At 39.0% G+C, this 11,984-nt stretch overlaps 1 long non-coding RNA gene across 1 annotated transcript; it reads right to left on the reverse strand.

Annotated features, from left to right (window-relative positions):
• Positions 1-1,287: 1,287 nt before the first annotated feature.
• On the reverse strand, positions 1,288-3,674 carry LOC134144079 (uncharacterized). The gene is made up of 2 exons (XR_009959275.1): positions 3,079-3,674; positions 1,288-2,446 (listed from the first exon to the last, which is right to left on the reverse strand). It is a non-coding gene; the product is annotated as an uncharacterized LOC134144079 (long non-coding RNA).
• Between the last annotated feature and the right edge of the window lie 8,310 nt (positions 3,675-11,984).

Genomic DNA, 11,984 nt, shown 5'->3' on the forward strand with positions numbered 1-11,984 from the left:
TACAGAGAGTAACATTGGCTATAAAATATCTTTTGCCTTTAAATCACAGGATTGATTCAGGAATCTCAAAATGACGGAATGACCCAAATGTGTATGTAGTACATTGCTGTCTGGATAGGAAGTCCCCATCTGAAACAATGTCAGTCTCGATACGGCCCTTACTGTCAGGTCCATACTTACGCATCAGTTGCTAAATCTGTGCTATTCTGTCCGTTTTCCAGACCTCGAAGTTATGTATCCTACTAGGACTTGGCCCAAAAGGTAGGATCAACAGCAGCCACCTGCGACTGCCAACACTTGCCTAAAAGGATCCGTCTGACTTCATTGGGAATTCCCATTCCTAGTCTTTCTGGTAGAGAAATACTGGGGCCTGGAAGACGTTCATTTTTTCGCCTACCAAGGCCGTGTCAGATCAGCAGTACAGCTCAGTGGAGAGAGCTGCTAAATCATGTTCCTGAATAACACAGTTCAGATTAGTGAAGCTTCTACAACTCCTCTTGAAAAGAGATAGCTTAAAAGTCCCTGTGCTAACAATACCATGGAAGGTGGTCTGTAGGGCCAGAGCCTACAGCCAGTGTCTCTGTGGGTACTGGCATATTGAGCCAATACATTGCTGGGTCTATTCTTTCCGAGCATAAAACAGTGTGCCTCCCCACTCTCCCAAACTGGACTGTTTGAAGAGACCTTGAGCAGAGGAAACACGGACAGATCACAACTAAAATTATATTCGTATTGATGAGCAAATCTTAGTCATGACAAAATCGTGCATCTTTTAGTAAAAAGCTATTTATTATTATTAATTTGCTCTTTTCTTCTGCTTTTATTTCCCTTTTCCCAGCAATATAATAGATTATTTTTCTCAGCATAATGAAGCTGAATGAAAAGGAGGAAAATGAATAGCTGTTACTATTTTCTGTAGTTTGAAAAACAAGAATTTGAGGAGAAAATGCAGTATGACATACCAGTTGCTGTAAATGCTATATGGTAATTTAGATAATTGAAAAATGCAGGACAACATAATTATCTGACATACTTCATAGAAATTACTGCCACTGCAGTGTTAACTAAAGGAGTGAGTAAATGCAGGACTATCTTGCACGCAGAGGTTGTGGAAGGGTACTATCAGCTGAAAATACGTTCATTATTCATAGGGTGGCAGGTCAGTCACTGTAAAATATGACGCACTTTCACTTAACAGGCACACAAAAATCATAAAAATCTGTGTGAATCATGTAAACACAGGTACCTCTGGGACAGCCTCTTTGTTCTAAAGAAGAACTGAAGATATTTTGGAAAGTACATCCACTTTATTTCTTCACGCAAGGAAACAACCACAAATCAATTTGATTAGAGCATTGTCTGGGTGATACAGGAGTTAAGGTTGTACATGTCAGCATTTCTATTAGGCTGATGAGTAACTAGCTGTGCAGAATCTAAACAGTAGCAAGCAGGTCTCTGTAAATAAGTTTTCTTATGATTTTCTCCACATTTTAAATCATTGGTCATTTTGAACTTATATCAGCTTCATTTTGCTGTTATGTCTCTGCCAACTTCAAGAACATCCTTGTGCAGATATTAATACAGGAAATTTACCACATGTGAATTCAATTTATCTGCTGAGGTTTTGCAAATGCATCCTCAGTTATTCCTACTGGTGGCAATGGAGGAGTTAATGCTCCTAGCAATTTCTTGGAATATAGGCTTTAAGAATTTATTAATAAAAAATGATCCAGCAAATTTAGTCTTCTTGGGTTTCTTTAATAAAAAGATGTTTAAATATATATACACTTAAGGTAAATATTCACCTAAAATGATTAACAGATGCATTTTGAAAGCTTCCATGACAGATTTTAATATCAAGTTAAAATAGTAAGCGTTTATACTCAATTGCCAGAATAAAACTTGTGGATGTTGAATTTCTGGCTTTGTTATTCTTTAAGAATATATAATATGTTATTATGTAAGTCACAAAGATCCACCTATAACGATATCTTGCACAGTGCAAGATGTTAAATAGGCCAGATTAACCTAGAGGGGAGAAAAAAGCGAAGGGTACATGTACTAGCAGTGGAAATCAAGAAGGCATGAGAAGTCACAACACAGTGATGTCATTGCAAAGATTACGTTTAATGTGATTAGATATGCAGGTTAAAAGCGGAAATGGCGCGGCCACTTCTGACCAGTGCAGAGTAGAGGGGAAGGATCACATCCCTTGGTGTGCTGGTGATGCAGCCTCCGGACTGTTGGCCTTTGGTGCAAGGCCATATTGCTGGCTCCTGTGCAATTTGGTGCCCACTAGGACCCTCAGAGTCCTTCTCTGCAAAGCTGCTTTGCAGCTGGTCAGCCCCCAGCGTGTACTGGTGTGGTGGGTTATTCCTCCTTCGGTGCAGGACTTCACATTTCCCTTTGCTGAATTTCAAGCAGTTCCTGTTGAGCTAGGAGTTTTCTAAAACAAAGAACAGGATGTGCTAAAGACGTTAAATTTTGTCCCTTCTCAGGGAGCAGATGTAAGAGCAAAGCAATCTCTTTAGGTAAGAATGTAGCCAAGTACTTTAATTTGCTCATATAAGTAGACAGAAGGTATATTCTCTCTCTTTTTTAACTTTAACTGTACCCATAAAAAGAGATGCAAATTCAGACTTCTGATTACTGTAGATGGGATATGATAAGCAAATATGCCAAAGAGTAATGAGTAATGAGTGATATATGACTAACAAGGGACAAGCAGTCCCAAATTGCAGATTTTTGTCAGGGAAAAAAAAAAAGAGAGAGAGAGAGAATTCAGGTTCGTTAGGATTATTCCATGACAAGGACATTTAAATATAGTCAACTGGCTGTGACAAATATATAATGTGGAAATAAAAACCTAAGAAATAGAAATACTGAAGACAAAAGAACCTTCCTTTAGAGAAATCTCTCTTGTCTCGTAAATGAGGTCTGGCTACCCAGAACACAACCAAGAGGCTGCTGATCCCTGTGTAATATACGTTGATTTTGTTTTGTTTTGTTTAATTTGGCAACAAATTAATACATCCTGGATGACTAGAATGGTCTGGGATCTCACAAAAATGCTGGTACCTGAGGAACATCATTGGTGAAACCAAAGGCTCCTGTAGGTTGTATATATGTGTAAAGTTAGCCGAAGGTTTTAAGGATTTCATTTGGAGGTTTTACCCGTAGTATACCATAACGATTTATACCCTTGATTGGAGCAATTCTTTTATAAGATTCCCAGAATTATATAGGAACTCTGTGACATCCTGGAAAATTGTTTCCAATGTTGTTTTCAAACATCCTTGAAAAGTGATGGAGGGAGAAAGCAGAAAGCAGTTTCTCAGCAGTTTGGTTCACCAGACCTGGATGACTCTTGAAAATTAAGACAGCCTTTCTGCTTAACTGCACACGTGGTTCTGTTCATTGGGACGACCGCAATGGGAACTACTCAGGCGAAACAGCATAGTTTCCAGCGGACAGATGTTTGGGAAGTGGAACAACCAGCAGGAATGAATTTTATTTGGCAACTGATGACGACATATCCCTCCAGGAAATACCCTGAAGACAAATTTACCTATATTACTCTGAAGAACTGTTGAACATAAATCTTCCATTTTATTTTGGGAGAAAGGTAAATAATGTCAGGAAAAATGGCAAACCATAAAAAAAAAATTATCTTTACTAAGGGAAGTAAATGCTATACTTTTGACAATAATAAATTAAGTTTCTACATAAGATTCTACATACTCGCTGAAAACAAATTATATATATATATATATGTAAAATTATCTATAATTTTTATTTTATTTTTCCCCTCACTGGCAGTACAGAATGGAACTCAAGTGCACAGATGAAACCTTGGGAAACAAAATTAATATATTCAAATAAAAATTTTTTGCATCTTGAAAACAAGCTCTAGATACCTCTGGTAATACATTTAGTCTGTTTTTAAACTTTATGGCAAGAACGAAGGGGTTTTGGACAAACTGTCTTTAGAAATGCCTTTTAAACCTATAAGTATAGATTGAATAATAAAAATTTAATTGTTTGGCTTTCAATTAACCCTGCAGAATATTGATAATAATATATTATCTAAGATAGTTGTAATTGTTTTATTTCGGGAAGCCACATTATAATCACATTAGGACACTTCAGGGTGTCTATCCTGACAATAGCCTGTCCTGCTGTGTCTTATTACTTAAATGTGGTTGCAGTTTTGTCTCCCTGCTGACTATTCATTTGTCTTTTCTAGGCATAGATTGATAGCAACTTTCACCAGGTTGTATTTATTTTACCAAGGAGAGTGTTGATCAATACTATATGAGATGAGATAATCAAACTCACTTTGTAATGATACTGTTTCTTCAGAGAGCCTGATGAGATGTATTTATTTGTGCGCCCCACCGTGCCATCAATTACTTTGTGTAGATAGTTAATGGGAGAGTAACCAAACGATCAAACAATTATCATTGATTTCCCTGCTTAGGCAGACTGGGTACTGTGCAGGAGCACTGATCAGTCATTTACGCAGTCCGAGGAAGTTAATGCAAATCCAGACTCGTGGGCTCATCTTCTGCATCCGTGGACCACCAGGCACTTCCAGCACAGCCGTTCTGAGACTCCAGTAAGATGCTTCAGTTTGGTGCGAACTAGGGATTTGGGAGCACAGCACCAAACACTTTCCATAGAGACCAGCTGCTTATTTCTGGGCAGCCTCCATCATGGCTTCATACGAACGCGTTAACGTGAAGAGGAGCATTCGATACTTCATCCTACTGAAATTCGGTATCATAGAGTTGATCTTCTTCACTGTAAAAAGACATACGGAAAACCAGCCCATAGCCTCAAAGGTGCTCAAGACAGACTTGACACCTTTTTAGTATGGAAACGAAATTAATTCAGCCAGTTTAGTTACAAGTTCAATACTCACACGAAGGCAGTAAGTAGCCAAACATGATGAAGTGTGTGTGTGCTGCCTCACAAGTACTTTAGAGCTGCTTTCAGCTATTTCAATTTAAATGCATTCCTCCAAATAAAAGCCACTGTGATATCTGTTCTGAGGGGAAATCAGGAAATCAGGTCCCAGGCTAGTTGGCAATAGCCTGTAGGTGCTCCCATTTTGTTCCCAATCAAGAGCGCACAGAGTTTACAACACTTTCCTGAGCCCCAGAGCTAATGAAGGCAGATTTTTACAGCACTCACCACCTGGATTCTCTAATGTCTAATAAAGGATGGACTTATCTTTATTCCCAGTGACGGCACTAATATCCTCTCTCTCCTCCAGCTTCCAGCTTTTATGAAATTTAAAGGAATTTAATAACTCTGCAAACTCCATCTCTTTTTAAATTACATTATAAATGCTCAACGTTTTAGAAGTTATTAGTACTGATAGCTGGATGGGTAAACAGATGCCTGAGTGTGCAAGCTTTATTCCCTTTATTGCTTGAGGTTTATATAACTAGGTTAAAATGCAGTATAAGGCAGTCAGAAGAGGTCTTCCCTTCCATTAACTGTTTGAACTGAGTAACGAAGAAACCTCCTGATTATAGAGGAACAGGATATGATCTTTTCCATTACACTGCGTACATAACTAAAACATTTTTTTACTTATTAACAATCTTTTCTCACTTCGCCATTAATATTGGAAAGAGAAAGCCTTATTAGCAACAAATATAGTTAAAGCTAATTTTATCTTGGACTTGTTCCCCAAAATGACAGAGCACAAAAACTACATTTTATGCAGGTGAACTACCAACAGTCTGGAAATTACATGCTTAAGTGGTGCTTTAGCTCTCTCCGGGTTTGTTAACTTGATGTGGCCTAAATTTGTTATATAAGTCTGCTTGTATCCCAGGCCGGGAGCTCATGTATCAAATACACGCTAGTGTGTAGAAACCTATAGAAATCAGTGTTGCAACCTGTAAAAACTAATTCCTTATACTGTACTGAGGCGGTACTGCTCTTCTGAGGTTGCAATCTGGCGCAAATTGTGTTGCCTTGCAGAACTGAAAAGGCGACGAAGGATACTAATACAAGGGTGAACGGTTTTGCTTGAGTCTCTTACACGGGAAGTAAGGAGCAGCCACTCCTAATTAATGGCACATTGCCTGCCCAAGAGCTTTAACATTGCAAAATGCAGGGAGTGAAACCCCACGCTAATATCTGTTTTATGATTCCCCCTGCCCTAAAATGAACCATAACTTCATTATCAATTCTAAACATCCATGCCTGAGAAGTACTTTTGGTGTTTGCAATGCTTTTCAAAACGGAGCTAATGAACGGTGCATTTTAGAGAATTCTGTGGGTTTTGTAGGCAAGCCTATTATTAGAGAGAGAAAGCAAACGGGAGCAATAAAGTGGAAATGATGCCTGGCGTACAAATAAAAGTTGTCGGCAGAAGGTTCAATATCTTTCCATAATCATGAGTCATCTAGCTGAGGTATCTGCAGGCAGTGAACTCATGATGGAAAATCATGAGATGCTATTTCATGTGATAAAGGAAGAAGTTCTCCACGCTGGGAGCACACCTGTCATAAACTCTTATATATGTTTTTATATATATATATATATATATATATATTTATATATTTATATATTTTCTGGCATTAGAGGGAGGCAAAGAGCCCCGTTGTGGAAAGGGCAGTGTGTTCAGCTTGTGAACACAAGCCCAACGATCACCTCAAATTCAAAATATACATCAGAAAAAAAAAAAAAAAAAAAAAAAGAGTAGGAGTTTTGCAACTATTCTAAAGAGTTCCTTTTGTCTGATTTTTTTTTTTATAAAGTCAGCTGGACAAAATAATTGCATTTTCACTGAGTCCAATTTTGGAAATGACATAGCAATATGCATAATGTAGGTGGAAAATTTCTGACAAAAATATTTTTATTAGAAAATTTGGAGTGATCAAAAGCAAATGTTGTGTGGAAATACATTCTTTTTGAAAAAGAACTCACTTTGAGCCATTTTTAAATTTGATATTATATCCTATAGTGAAAAATCAGAAAGGCAGACTAGGCAGTCTATTCAGTTTATTAAACTAATCACTTTGAAAACTCCAACTACTAAAAATCCAAACAATTGTTTTATATTTCATGTGAGAATGGAAGAAGTTTCAAAGATGACTTCAAATAAATATTTTTGAACAAAACACAGCTGAAGGGAAATATCTTTGAAATGAAAAACCCTTTAGCAATAAACTATTTCATCCCAGTAGGTTCTCTTTAGCTTTATTTCTTTCTTCCACTTGTTTTTCCTTTTTTTTTTTTTCTCTCCCCTTCCTCCTCTTGGGAACCCGCTTTGGAGCTGAAAGCTGTGGCCTTTCTTCCTCCCTTTTGAGGAGTATATGCCACCAGGACAGATGTCTATTGCTATTTCTGCACCCAAATGAAAACAGAAATACCAAGCATAGTGGGATACCACACAGACTTTGGAGAAAAAGTCACTCTTTGCGTAACCCCTTTTTCTTCTTTCAAGTCATCCTAGCTTATGCTTTGACAAAAGGATACGTCAGGCTTGTCAAGTCACTTTGTACTTCACTCTATTTGCTCATCTTCACAGAATCTGCCTGCACAATAACATTTCTGCCTGCACAATGACACCACTATTTTCCTGATGAATGCAATTTGTCTCACATTTTGTTTTAATGCGTGGCAGGCAGATTTTTAACTTAGCTAGAAGCCGCGGACATGGTCAGAATAACGTTCTGAGATGTGGTGGGCCTGTTTCACCAGTAATACATCAGTTACTTCCAGAGAGAATAATTCATCAGGTTCATATGTTTTCCCTGCTTGCTCAGTTACTTAACTCCTCCCTGGTGGGCAAAGTCTTTAAAGGTCATCGTGTACGTGTAGATAACATAAAATTGCTCCACGATCTCACTGCTTATTTTCCCCACACCTTTGCACTCCAGGTAAGGCAAGGTCTCATTATCATTATCATTATTCTAAATAAGCCAATTTAGCAATACTTTCCATCTGGAGCACTCTTGACAAGCCAAGACACAAAATCAAGTCCGTGACCGGATCATTTTATCAGATTAGGAAGCGATCTGGGAGTTTTTGTTTGAGGGACTGTTTTCCTCGGGGTGAATTTAACACGAGGAAAGGATTGTCTTGCATGGCTGGGATTCATTCTCCAAGGTGCTAGAAGCCTATTTGCTCTCCATTAAATGACTTGCATTTCGTAGACCCAGGGGTCCACCTAAATAGGAAAGGAAGTATAAAATAAGTCATGGGCTCTACAGAGGGAATACAAACAGGAAGAGTTGTGCTGGCAGAGAGCTGGTTACCAGAGTCAAGGTCAGAAACACGACTGAGAGAGCTATCAGTGAGTCCAGACGTGGATGGCTGCATAGAAAAAGAACTTCTAGAGAAGCACTGACTTGTGTTAAATATTAGGGAGCTGGTTCCTGTGTATCTTCTCCTCTATCTTCAGAGGAGACTATTGTTTAATTGTGTCGCAGTTAACCCAATCAAAGGAGATGCACCAAGCCCAGAGCACGACCGCATTGCTTTCACCTGAATATGCCAAGTACATTGGCGGAGGGAGGACAAACAAGGAGGGCGAGAAGGGGCTGATCCCATTTGGGTCCTGAATGAACTTGGCATCCACACACGGTCAAGAGTGTCTAATCACCTCCAGTACTTTCAGTTGTTCTTAGCACTTAAAGCCTTTTAAAAACCTTGCCTGAAGCATGTTTGGAGCAGGTTTTCTTAATATTTTCCTATTCCTGTTGAAAATATTACTGTTCTGTTCATATTATAAACTCTCCATTGAGTAAAATCTCCTGGAGAAAAATAGTGGCAAAGCAGCCTTTCATTTTGAAAGAAGTTACCCTGAATTTACAGTGGTTTCTGCGCAGAGCTCTGCTTTGCCTTGATCTGCAGTATATCTGTCCACGCTAGGCAGGGAATTGAATTGACACTGTCAGTGGTGGGATGCCCATGCTCCATGTTGGCCTTATTTCAACTTAACCAATTAAGATTGGGCTTAATCCTGATCTCTGGCATCCTCCATGGGCCGCGGCCGAGGTTCCTCAGGAACGGCGGCTCCCTCTACAGTTGACTAAGACCACTCAGATTTGTTAGAGGCTGGTATAAACCTCACAGGAGCCTGGGAAAGACATTGGCCTTGGAGTGCCCTCAGCTATGAAAAAGCCTCCTGTTGGATATCACCCAGAGCTCATCCTAGCACTGAAAATAAGACGAGAGCATCCTCATGCAGAAAATTCTCCTTCCTTAAAATCCTATACCTTACATAAATTATGGAATTATTTACCTGGATGCACGTGAGCAACCCAGAAAGTTTTAAAAAGAACTGTAGCAATCTATACTTCATCAATGTGAGTGAAGAAAATACCATTACGGAGAGCACAGACTTGATTCCCGTGGATGCATGCCTCCCTATTGAAGTCAGCAGAACTCAAAATATGCCTGAAGTTATGCATGGTCTTAAAGCCATTCCCTCAGCCAGGGTCTGCCTGAGACATTTCCAGAACTCCTCTCGGTAGCAAAAGCTATTAAATCCTCATAACTGCTAAGTTATAAAGTAAGCCAACAGAAGGAACTGTTTTGAAGGGAGACTTTGAACCTATATGCATGTTTGATTGCATTGTTATACAAATTTCCCCTGTTCTATCATCGTTTTTAAATGACCGTATAAGTGGCTTTAGAAGGCATTTCTGGGCTCAGGATTTTTTAAGTCCTTCTTCTCTGCCTGATGACTGGGTTATTTCCTCTGTCAGACATTCAAGAATAAATTTTTACAGAGAGATATTTCATGTATTCAAAATCTCAAAAGGAAGGTAAATGCCTTGCTATCTTACTGCAAAATAAATAAATAAATAAATAAATAAATAAAGCCCGAAAACAAACAGAAGAACAAAAAAAAAGAAAAAAAGAAAAAAAACCAGCTGGTTTCACAGAGATACCTGAAGGAAGGGAACAGCAATAGAAAAAGTAAGATGTCCTCTGTGCTAAATAATACTCTATATTATGCGTGTTGCTCTCCGTGCACACAGCACGTCCAGTGCATTTGGACTTTGATGTTTTAGTCTAGATGTGTGTTTGTTATTCTTGCCCGTTTCTCAGTAAAGCCAACTGCTTGTGTGTTTGGTCCCTCACGCGACGTGGCTGGCTGAGGTCATTTACTGTCCGCAATTCACAAACCAGTCACACACGGTGGCGAAGGGAAGTGAACAGCCCTGAGAAAGAAGCCTGGCAGAACTGAAAAATAGCTTGTTAAGGGTTTTTTTTCCAAAATAGACCCATCTGACCTATTGCAGGTTACAGAGGGAGACTTAACAGGAGCTGGCTGCCATGTTTACTTGAAAAACATATTTGTGACCAAATACATAGCAGTGAGATATCTCAAAAAAACTGTGGCCTGATTATTCATAGCCACTTGAGTTTTGTTGTTCAGTGCTCATTTAGTTATTTGCATATAATTGAATATATGCCTATAGAATTGCAGAGCCTTTCCTAGCACCTGCATCTGCCTGGCAATCAATAGCAGGTAAGGCACTCTCCTCTCCCGATTTCCTCCCCGGACACTGCAAGGCACCGTGAACTACAACTCACCCCCTAGAACATTCAGAGCTTCTGTCTTACCACCTGTTAGATGAGGATGATCATTACTGGTAGCAATATTTATCTGCATAGTACTTCTGTTTGCTAGGTAAATGTGCCCTTTCAGGGAATGAGTCCCCAGGAGATTTGGAGATTTATGTCTCCCTCTTGATTTGAAGCTGACATTATTTTGCATGCGGTCTTAGTGGCATCCCAGACATGCCGGTTAATCCACTGACTGCAGGCTCTTTGACGGGCTTAAATCTAGTCATTTAATTTAGTTCAAATTTGAAAGTTTTTGTATGATCGCCTTTTAATTCATTTTTAATTCCTTTATACATTTTTAATTACATTATTAGAGTGCTTGTGGTGAAATTCACCTAGAGTGCTGCACCGAGATAATTAGTAAATGTATAACTAGAAAGCCTATTGTATTGGTTTCTGCTGAGGATTACTGGAATTCAAAATATTCTGGCTTTTTAACTTTAAGATTGTACACCATTACTGTCCAAATGTAAATTTCCACACACAATATTAACCTGGCAAATATGAATGGGAAAGAACAAAAAGGCAAGCAAACAGCTCCTTTCCCTGGCTGTCACATAATGCTCATTATTAGACCCGAACCAGTAATGACACTGTGTCTGAATCTTGATTAAAAAATTAATTGCTGGGTGACTATGAAAAAAAAAGCGAATAAAGCAAACATGAAAAGGGGTTTTTGCAAAGATGGAATTAATTGTAGCACAATGAATACGCGAGCCCAGCAGCGCGGTATGCAGTCTAAAAACCGTAACAAACTGTCGGTCGCAAGCTCAGAGTGCTGGACAATAATCTCCAGTAATGGCCACAATGCTGGGCCTATTTTAAACAGTAAATGCTAATTTCTTCTCTTGATAGCAATGATGTTACATTGATGCTATGGAACCATAAATGTTATCTTCACCGGTTTGTCCCTTTAATTTCAGGGTGCCTCTTTTCTCGAGCAGTGCAAGAGAAGTTTGGCTTCACCCAGTAAAAAAAATATTGCTTGGCAAAGCTTGCTCATTTTCATTTTTTGTTATCACGATGGTCCTACCTGGTAACGGCAGCTGAGGTTGTGGCACCCTTTTGCTGGGAGTTTGCCGTCCTGAGGAGCCAGCAGTTGAACCAGGGTGGAGAAAGAGCGGAAGGGGAGGTGGGCACGGAGCTGGCATCACTTGGTCGGTCTACGTGGTTAACATGTTGAAAGATGCTAAAAAACAAGCTATATCTGTTGCTGAAGCAGCAATAATTACTATTAAATCTGCATAGTCTTATTTTTAAATTGCTGGCATGGGTCTGGTTCAGAACCTTTTAAAGCTATTGCAAAAGTTGCTCTTAAAGATAGCTAGAAAAGGAGATTTCTTTTCTGCTAAAGTTCTTTTGGATTGTGCTATTTTTAT

The sequence above is a fragment of the Rhea pennata genome, chromosome 9 (genome assembly GCF_028389875.1).
Source record: "Rhea pennata isolate bPtePen1 chromosome 9, bPtePen1.pri, whole genome shotgun sequence".
Classification (NCBI taxonomy): Eukaryota; Metazoa; Chordata; class Aves; order Rheiformes; family Rheidae; genus Rhea; species Rhea pennata.